This window comes from Furipterus horrens, unplaced genomic scaffold (genome assembly GCF_987537825.1).
Source record: "Furipterus horrens unplaced genomic scaffold, mFurHor1.1.pri manual_scaffold_2, whole genome shotgun sequence".
NCBI lineage: Eukaryota > Metazoa > Chordata > Mammalia > Chiroptera > Furipteridae > Furipterus > Furipterus horrens.
In genome coordinates, this window is record NW_028327172.1 from 166,192,749 (window position 1) to 166,202,585 (window position 9,837).

The 9,837-nt window shown below is 34.5% G+C and overlaps 1 non-coding gene across 1 annotated transcript; it reads left to right on the forward strand.

Annotated features, from left to right (window-relative positions):
* Positions 1 to 5,236: 5,236 nt before the first annotated feature.
* On the forward strand, positions 5,237 to 5,367 carry LOC150019887 (small nucleolar RNA SNORA42/SNORA80 family). Its single transcript, XR_016509516.1, has one exon. It is a non-coding gene; the product is annotated as a small nucleolar RNA SNORA42/SNORA80 family (small nucleolar RNA).
* The last annotated feature ends 4,470 nt before the right edge of the window (positions 5,368 to 9,837 follow it).

Below are 9,837 nucleotides of genomic sequence, written 5' to 3' on the forward strand. Positions count from 1 at the left end.
ATGGTTTTAGACAATTAACTAACTCCTGAGAGTTTATACTTACTCTAGCTATCTTTATGTCTCTGAAAGTAAACTCTGAAATACTGTTGTATTATTATCAAAGCTGCCTCTTTGTTTCAGTATTTATTTTAGATTTTATTATCAAATATTATCCAATTCAACCTGAATATTCCTTAGTCACCACTGTTTGCTGGAAGCCTGTAGTCCTGGAATAAATTTCATAAGCAGGATGGAGTTAAATAAAATACTCATTTTCTAGGACTTGGAACATTTGTCCTAATTTCACACCTTATGCTGCAGCTCAGTTAGTGCTTGAAAGGCAAACCATGCAGCCAGAAAGCAAATTCCAACCTAATCTCTTCTTTTTCATTACACCCTTTGAGCCCCTTCAACAGAAGAGGCACTGGCCTGGCTTTACTGTCTGCACTGCTTGGAGTACATCAAAATCAGAAGCCTGGAGTCATGCACTTAATTTACATTCAACCCTGTTTCAAATCTTGTCCACTACACTCTTTATAAGCCCTTTTATTGTTTAAAAATAATCCCCCAGATAGCTTCAGAGACGGAAAGCAAGTTGTTCATACAGTAAATAGTTATTAAGCACCTCCTGTATGTGCACATCACTGAAGTTGCTCTAATATGGGGTAAGGCTATAGGAAAGGGGGACAGAGGGGTAGACCATTAAAAAAATAGTTAATATGGAGCTTTTTGTTTGAGGAATACAGAATCTAGTTGAAATACAAACATGAGTACATGAATTATGCATCCCTAAAAGTTATGGATCAAAATTTTTCACTTCATTTTTTAAATTTTTCAGGTTCATTGAGATGCTCATATTTAAATTCAAAATAATCTGTCTTTAAGGATAAAGAGTAATATGTGATTTCTTTATAAGAAACTGGGTAGAAGGACCACAGAGAGTTTTCTGACATGAAGCCACCAGACATAAACAAAAGAAAAAAAGCATATTCCCTAGTGAACATCATAAATTTTAAATATTAAATGGAGTTCATTTTAATAAATAATAGTTACTTGCTAGAAACATTTAGGCATGTTTCTAAGCATTTCCTTTTTTTTACTTGCCAAAATTAAATTTAGGTGTATATTCTCTCTCTCTCTCTCTCTCTCTCTCTCTGCCCCCCTCCATATATTATATCTATATATTTATAGATATCTATATGTATCTATCTATCTATCTATATGATATTACTGTTACAATACTATTGCTTCTTGACATGGTATCAAGGATTCCTGCAGCATTCTCCTACTTCCAATAACCACTTTAGAAGAGCCAAAAAAGTCACCACCACAGGTTGAAGAGCAGAGTCCCTCACTTTGATTTTTAAACACTCAAATAACCATTCTTTAAATATCTAATTTCTGTGACCTATCCAGTCACTGATAGTTCTCTTTACTATTGGTTCAAATGAAGTCTACTTCAGTGGTCACAGCACAGCAAGATATCAACACAGGGAATTCAAAACTTGGTGCTAAGGAAACTTTCCCTCATATGCATAACAGTTTATACTGAGTATTAATGTTTTAAATTCTTTATAAAATTATGCTTTCTTTTTTTCTTCCTTCTACCAATATAGCCAACAGTTATAATTTCTTTTAGTAAGTAACTGGAGAAACTTAACATTCTTCTAAAATCTAAACATAAAATCCTTTTAATCAAAAACTATGGGTTAATCTGGGCTTTGGAATCAGAGAAATCATATTAAAATTTATACACCATGATTCATTCAAAACCTGAATATTGCAATATATAATCCTATAAAGCCACAGAGATTTTGGATCAAGGCAAAAAAGGTAAATCAAACCTGAAATGAATGGATTAGCAGAAATGAGAGCATTACAGTAATATTTCTTTGTATTGAGTAATAGAGAAGCAGATTTTGTCAAATCTTTCTTTCTAATTCCCATCTGGAAAAGCCTTGCTCTGGAAATGAACAGGTTTGAAGGAATGCCTTTGACATCTGTAAAGTTAAAAAGCATCAACGATTGAAATGGGCTTAATCCTGCATTCAACAGCAGGTACTTTATATACAACCATAAGAAGTGATGAAAGTCAGACACAGATGTACAAATTGTTAGATTTAATCAGATTGGTCCTCTGTGCCTGGTTTAGTCTACTCTGTTTTAGCTTCTACTTAACCTGGGTTAACTGAAATAGATGGTCATATATGTTAGAAATAAATTCAGGTCAAAAATCAGGTTTGAGATGTCAGGTGAGAACTTATTTTAACTCCATGAACCACCAAGATTTTTTAATTAATAGTTTTGTGTATGTCATTGTGCCTATTAATCTTTATTAAATTGAGTCTATCAAACGGAACTAGTGTTTGTGCCCTTGAGATTCTTAAGTGAGAAGAAGAGACTGTCAACAAGGAACACCAGTGGAGGAATGGCCAAAACAAGCAGAGGTGGTAGGCGTGGGAGTCTGTGGTTTAAAACACTGCCTGTTGGTGATGCCTGCAATGTTCTCTGAAGCAGCACACACAGCTAGTTGCTCTGAAATCCATTTTGTGTTCACTGCTCCAGCTGTTGAGTGCTCATTTGTTTTCCCACGTGGTTGCATGAACACAGAGGAGGAAGATGAAATTTGTAATTATATAATCAAATGGCAGTCCTGGTTTCATTAACAATTGGTTATAAAAAGTATGCGTATCTATAAACTTATCCCAAGATTTTGGGGGCTGCTTTTAGTCCAATTACTTACTCCAAATTCCAAACTTCTGTCCTATGAAAAGTCTAAATAAAAACTTGTAAATATGCTGGTAATTGTGTTAGCACTACCATTTAGTGTAACTACTATACATTCTGTAAAGAGTGCTGTGTATGTGCTTATAAAGTACACCAAACACTTGGAAAACTGGTCATACTGGAGCTAACACTAGTAGTAATGGTGTTCTATAGTTTCTTCATTCGTATAGTGAAGTTTTTTTCAAACCAAGTAATGCATGCAATTGCCCTTTTGATCTCTAACTTAATATGCACACATATTAGTTGTCAGTATTATTATACTTCAACAATACTAGAAATATCTTAACATTAAGGGTACCATAGTCAAATAGCAATTTACATTCAGAGAAAATTTTAAAATATTCTGTTCAGTTTTGTCTCATGTTCATGTAAGTAAAAGAATTTTCCCTTCCTTTCTTGTCTCCATTAAATGTTAGTTTCAGTATAAAAATATCTGCAAAGTCCATATTAGTAACCTTTCTCCCTCTTATTACCTCCATCCCCACTATCAGAAAACACGTGACACTTTCAAAGTGAATTATTTCTTACCATATGGGATCTGTGAGTAAGATCGAACCCAGCCTAGACAAATGCCATGCGGCAAGTCGACAACTGTTCCTGGAGTCCTGGGCAATGCCTGGGAGAGCGCCTGCCAGGGCCTACTGTTTTCAAACGAGTTTCATTTCTCTAACAATTTAAATCTGCCAAGAGGAAACCGAGACAATCAAGCTTTGTGCCAAAAAGCCCCAAGCTTCAGCTAGAGATGTATCCTCTCTTTAGCCTGCTGATGAGAAAGGAAGCAGAGAGGAAAGGACAGAGATTCCTAATGAGCAGGACAGAGGCTCGGTATGTATGGATGTGGAATGACACAGCAGGACAATTTCTGACCCTAATTAAGTGACTTTGTAGAGCTCCGTGTCCGACATAGAGGACACCTCTTCCTTTCCCTTTATCAACACCCATTACACTTTGGGCTGACTATTGCCTGGAACACGTCTTCTTCCACGTCCCCATCCTAACCCTCCTAGAACTGTGTCACCAGAGAGAGACTATCAGAGAGGCCCCTCCCTTCTGGTCCAATTTCAGAACAGAGTCTTGGTGCCAAGGAAATCTTCCCAGAAAGACCCAACATTGTCCCTGCTCTCACTTTCCTGGCTCTTTCCTTCTTTATATCACCTCAGATTCACTCACAAAAAAAAAAGGAGGTTGACAAGAAAGCTAAATTCTCATATGGTCTCTCATTTATGAAGAGAAGAGGGGGAACAGGAGGGCTAGTGGTAGCTTCCTGCACCAAGGAGCCATATGCACTGAGAAAGGATGAGAACCTGCTCTGCCAACCTGGCACCAGCCTTCCTAGCACCTCATGTTTGAGAAATGAGACCCACTGTTTCTTACCACAGGTCCAGGTGGTAAAAATCTGTCACTTATCCAAGCAGATACCTTTGATCATTATACCCAAATCACAATCCATTGAGGTAAAAAGTGGTTATAAGTACACAAATAAGCTACAATATGTGCTATTTGGGGGTATAATATTTTCAAAGAGTTAAAGATCTTTCCTGTTTTCTACAGTAGCTGAAATGTGATCTTTTGAATTAGACTGTTCTGGATTCAAATCCCAGCTTCTCACCAACTAGCTGTGTGATCTAAGGCACTTGATAAAGTGTCTGAGTTTCAACTTCCTCATTCTTTTTTAAAAAAATTTTTTATTGTATTTTTTAAAGATTTTATTTTTAGAGAGAGGGGAAAGGAAGGAGAAAGAGAGAGAGAGAAACATCAATGTGTGGTTGCCTCTCTCACACCCCCAACTGGGGACCTGGCTTACAACCTAGGTCTGTGCCCTGACTGGGAATTGAACCAGCAACCTTTCCGTCTACAGGCCAGCACTCAATCCATTGAGCCACACCAGCCAGGGCTAACTTCCTCATTCTTAAAAAGAGCATAAAGACTTATTTCCCTGGGAAATGAGATATTTATCACAGAGCAATAGAACTGTTGTGAAGTAATCACTGACTGACAGCAAGAACTCAGCAAATAATAGCTCTTGGTTTTCAATTGGGATATGGCATGCTATCAAATGATCTTGCTTATTTTAGTCTTAAAAATAATAACTGAAAATATTTTGCTTTTGAAGTTTTTTAAAGAGATTTTTCTCTCAGTCATCTTCAATGAATCCTGGAAAATCCATTAGTTACTACATTATAGAGTAAAAAAGAGCTTTATAATCACAACTGAATGTGAATTTGAAATATGTTGTGTTGGGAGTACACTGAGATGACCTTTATGAAGGACAATTTGGCAATACCTGCCAAAACAATGAGAAGCCCACTGCTAGAGATGTGTGTAAAAGGCATGATCAAGAAAGAGCTCTAATGAAGTTGACTGCAACTTCTTAAAAATTGGAAACCATCTGTATGGTTTTTTGAGTGATATAAAGAAGATTGTTTAAACACATTTACGTATCCAGTGAAGCATTATGCAGCCATTAAAAACATTGTAAAAAAATTTAACAAGCTATGTGGGCCTCTCATAGTATACCCATGCCAGAGCACATTGCAACCTCGAACCATTGCCCAGCTTTCTTATCTGTGGGTTGTGAGCACTGAAGGAGGTTGTACAGTATGAAAAAAAAAAAATGAAAAAAAAAATTTAACAAGCTAGAAAATAATCACAAAAATAAATTTAAAAGCACACTGGAAACCATTATAATCTCCAAAAAGAAAAAATATGGGAAGATGCTAGTATATTAAAATTCTGTTTAGTTGCCATGTCCCATTAAAAATATATTTCCTGGAAGAAAAATATTGGAAGGACATACACCAAAAATATTAACATCTTTATATCAGCACAGAAGAATTATGGTTGATTTTGGTGTTTTTGTCTTTTGGATTGGGGGTGGGGGGGAAGGTATAGGGGTGATAAATGGCAATGAAAAAAATACAATAAAATATAAAATAAAAATAAAAATAAATAAATTGCTTTTGGAAAACATGTTTTGATTAGTAATTTTAAAATACTATAAATGAATCTGCTAGAGCTTTATATTTTACCATTTATTGAAAAATCAGAAGTAATGATGTCCATATACTTAAGTGTAAGTTCACACAAACTTGCCCTTACATATTTATTTGTATTTCCCTCAAATGCCAGTACATTGATAATGCCTGCGTAAAGAGACATACTTGCAGTAAAAAAATCTTACTAATTTCACACAGAAAATGTGTTTCTTCCAATACTCATTTAAAATCCAATTTTAAGACCTTCTTAATATGAGAATATCTTCTAATGCCTCTTCTTTGTGAAGTCTTCAAATGTTGCTGACCTTGCATAATAATTTTTCTTACAACATATTAATTATTGTTCTGACACCTCTGGCCTGCTCATGAAATCAATGAAGTGTGAAATGCCTCTGTGCGGAGTAATATTTCATATTTGGTACTTCATGTATTAATTACTTTTCTGTTTTTGCTAAACCAGTCAGAAAAAAGGTAACCTATCTCATTTTGTAATGAACTGTCAATGAGGGAAACAGCAAAAAAGTCACATTTGCTCACCTATAAAAAGCTGCTAAGAGAAGAGGTACTTCTATACCAGCATTCTTTTCATTGTCACAGCATCTTCTTATGGAAGCCAACTGCTTAATAAGTGAGGGTCCTTCTCAGAGCAGTGACTGGCTTTCTTGTGTTTAAAATAACATGTGAGATCTGAGAAGCAAGTAATCTAAGTCACACCCCATTGCTTTGAGCCTGAAGTCAAAAAAAGAAAATCCAACTCAATGTCCACTGAAGAAGATACACAGAATACAATTCAAAAATTTAATAATTTGGCAAATTATAATCTCCAAAGAGAAAAAATGTGGGAAGATGCTAGTATATTAAAATCCTATTTAGTTGCCGTGTCAGCTGCTCAACAGTTAAAATACAAATCAGTTCGTCAATCTGAAAGCAGCAGTTTTAATCCTGAATTATAGGAGCTTGTGTGTTTTCTCTCTCATTTTTCTCTCTCTCTTCCTCTTTAATGCCAGTCATTCAGCCTGAACAAAAAACTCAGGTGTGACATTTCTTGATTCAAGAGCTGTGTTAAGCAGTCAGCTGCTGTAATTTATAGCAAAGAATAAAGCTAACCTAAAAGACCTCAACCCCAATTTGCTAAAACTTATTACACCTCATTGGCCACTGAACAGCCAGAGGATGAAAAAAGAGAAAAGAAAAAAAAAATATATGAATAAGAAACTTTACTAGCATTAATGAGAAATGATTAGCTTAAAATTGCTCTGGCTACATCCATAGGTTCAGTTTAACACTATTTACGACGTTATGATTTCCTATTTCCTAAGATATATAAAAGCCAAAGCAGTTACTGAAACAATACTAATGAGTCGATAGATGTTTTCAGATGTCTGTTTGACTCTTGAGTCTAGTTAAATGTCTCAATAAGATGTGTGTAATGCCCCAGTGATGTGTGTAGCCTCCCAATGATGTTTTTAGTGTCCATTATTAGATGAGTGGATAAAACAACTATCAGATACTTGCACAATGGAATACTACTCAGTCATAAAAAAGAAGGAAGTTTTACGCCTTGTGACAGTATGGATGGAACTGGAGAACATTATGCTAAATGAAATAAGTCAGTCAGAGACAGACAAATACCATATGATTTCACTCATATGTGGAATTTCACCCATATGTGAAATCTAATGAACAAACTGAGCTAACAAGCAAAATAGAGACAGACTCATAGATGGCAAGCAGGCTGACAGCTAAGTGGGGGAGAGGACAGAGGATGGAAGGACTGAGGGAAAAGGACTCATGGACATGGTCAACAATGTGGTGATTGCAGGGGGGGAGGGGATGTAAGGGGACTAAATAGTAATGAAATACAATAATACAATAATACAATAAAAATCATTTTTAAAAAAGATGTGTGTAGTCTCTACTGACTATCTCAGCTAGTGAATTAATAATATGTTCATAAAATATATATACACAATTGTCTTACGCTAAAGTGACTTTGATACTATAGATATACCAATTGTGTTGATTACATTCACATATTATTTATAAAGGGTTATGAACATACTGAATAAATGACCAAGAATGTGTGATCATTAATAACTAGCCTCTTGTTAATGCCACCCCACAGCTCTGTGAAGGAGAATATGCATCACCTGGGATTTGCACCAAACATCTTCAATCCATGCTTTTAATGAGAATCTCAGATGCGATATGCATTCTCTTTTGCTAAATTGATTTGGGTAATGCTCAAGACTTGGAGATAAACTCACAGTCAAAATGTTACTATGTGAAAAAAAAATTAACAGGGGCTGGTTTACCCTAAATTAGCATTTTTAGTTCAAAATGATTATAAGATCCTCAGAGATTAACCCATAATGGTACATTTGGTGAGGTGACATATTTCCCCACAATTTTCTAAAACCTCCATTATGTATTAACAGGTATGTAATACATAGTCTTTGTAGCACAAAATCCTGGTAGACATTCATATTTAGACTAGAAAAGAAAGTTCTAAAAGTAATTTGGGTGAGTCACAACATTTTTACACATGTACCAATCAGTTGCAATATCACATGACTTTTGAGGTTCTCAGATCAGTTAACTTTCTAAAATATGGACCAGAGACTAAAAACCATATTCATTGCTAAAGAGGAAGGTAATATTCAAAGGTACTAAACAGACAACTCTATAGCATATGCATATTTTAGAACATCTATGTAAACTTTCCTTAAGAAACAAAATAAATAAACCAAATCCCCCTTCACTTTATCACCAAATCCACCCTCAGTGCTCAAGAGGTTGGTGTTTATTTGCTTTCTATATTAGGTTGCTTACCCATTTCACAACTCATATACTAGTACAGCTAATTTGATTCTGAAAAATTGTATATATTAGTATGATTTTAAATAATTTTAAAAGCTAATCATTTCTTGCCTTTTTTTTTAGAGTTAAATTGACTTGATCTGAAAATTATTAAAGATTATATCCTCTGCTTGGAACACAATACAATTTCAGAGTAAAATCAGGAGACTTGAACAGAAGAAGGCCAAAGGTTAATGTTGGGAAGCATAAATAACTTCTCATAAATCATTGATTTAGAACAATAAAAGGCTTACAGTTTTCTTTTGTTCAAGATTAACTGCCCATCCAAGCTCCTACCCATGGCAGTTATATAATACACTGCTGGGAAGAGAGAAAAGAGAATGCATGCAATATCATCCTATGAATGTTTCCAATACTGAAGTGTTTGCATTATTAACAGCCTCTGAAATTTACTATGGTGACTAATTTGTTATAGTCGGTGGGCAGAAATCATGTAGCATGATTTACACTACTACAAAATCTTTACTAACATGGGCACCATAAATTTGATCATTTAATAATTTAGTACTAAATCTCTTCTTTTAATAAAACAAGAGTGATTATGATTATTATTAATGCTATTTTTAGTTAGTTTGAAATTATGCCATTATGATAAAACATTCTACTTACGGTAATTTAATATTTCAACTCAAAATTAATCTAAAGTCCCTAATTCTAGTCAGTTTGCATAATTATAAGGTATTGTAATAATCTTGCAATTGAATCTCTAAAGTACATTTAACAACAGAGAATGTTAAGTGGATACCTTATTTAGACATTGAAAATTAGACATTTTCAGTTTTCAGAATTCCAACAGACAGATTCTAATTAAGAAATCAGGCCCTAGCAGGGTAATTAAGTTGGTTACAGTGTTGTCCTGATACACCAAAGTTGCAGGTTTAATCTCTAGTCAGGGTACATATAAGAACCAACCAATAAATACATAAATAAGTGGAACAATAAATCAATGTTTCTCTCTACCCCCCACTCTCAAAAAATCAGTATAATTTAAAATTTTTAAAATATAAATTAAAAATCTTTTTAATTCTTGAAAAAAGATAAACAATGGGTAAAGCAATTTATATCATATTCTGATAAAATCACATAATTTAAAAGTGTTATGAATTTTCTATTTTTTCAAGAAAAAGAAGTGTGCTTTTGAAAAATAAAAACAGTTAACATGTAATCTCAAATTTCTCTCTTGTACCACCTTCTT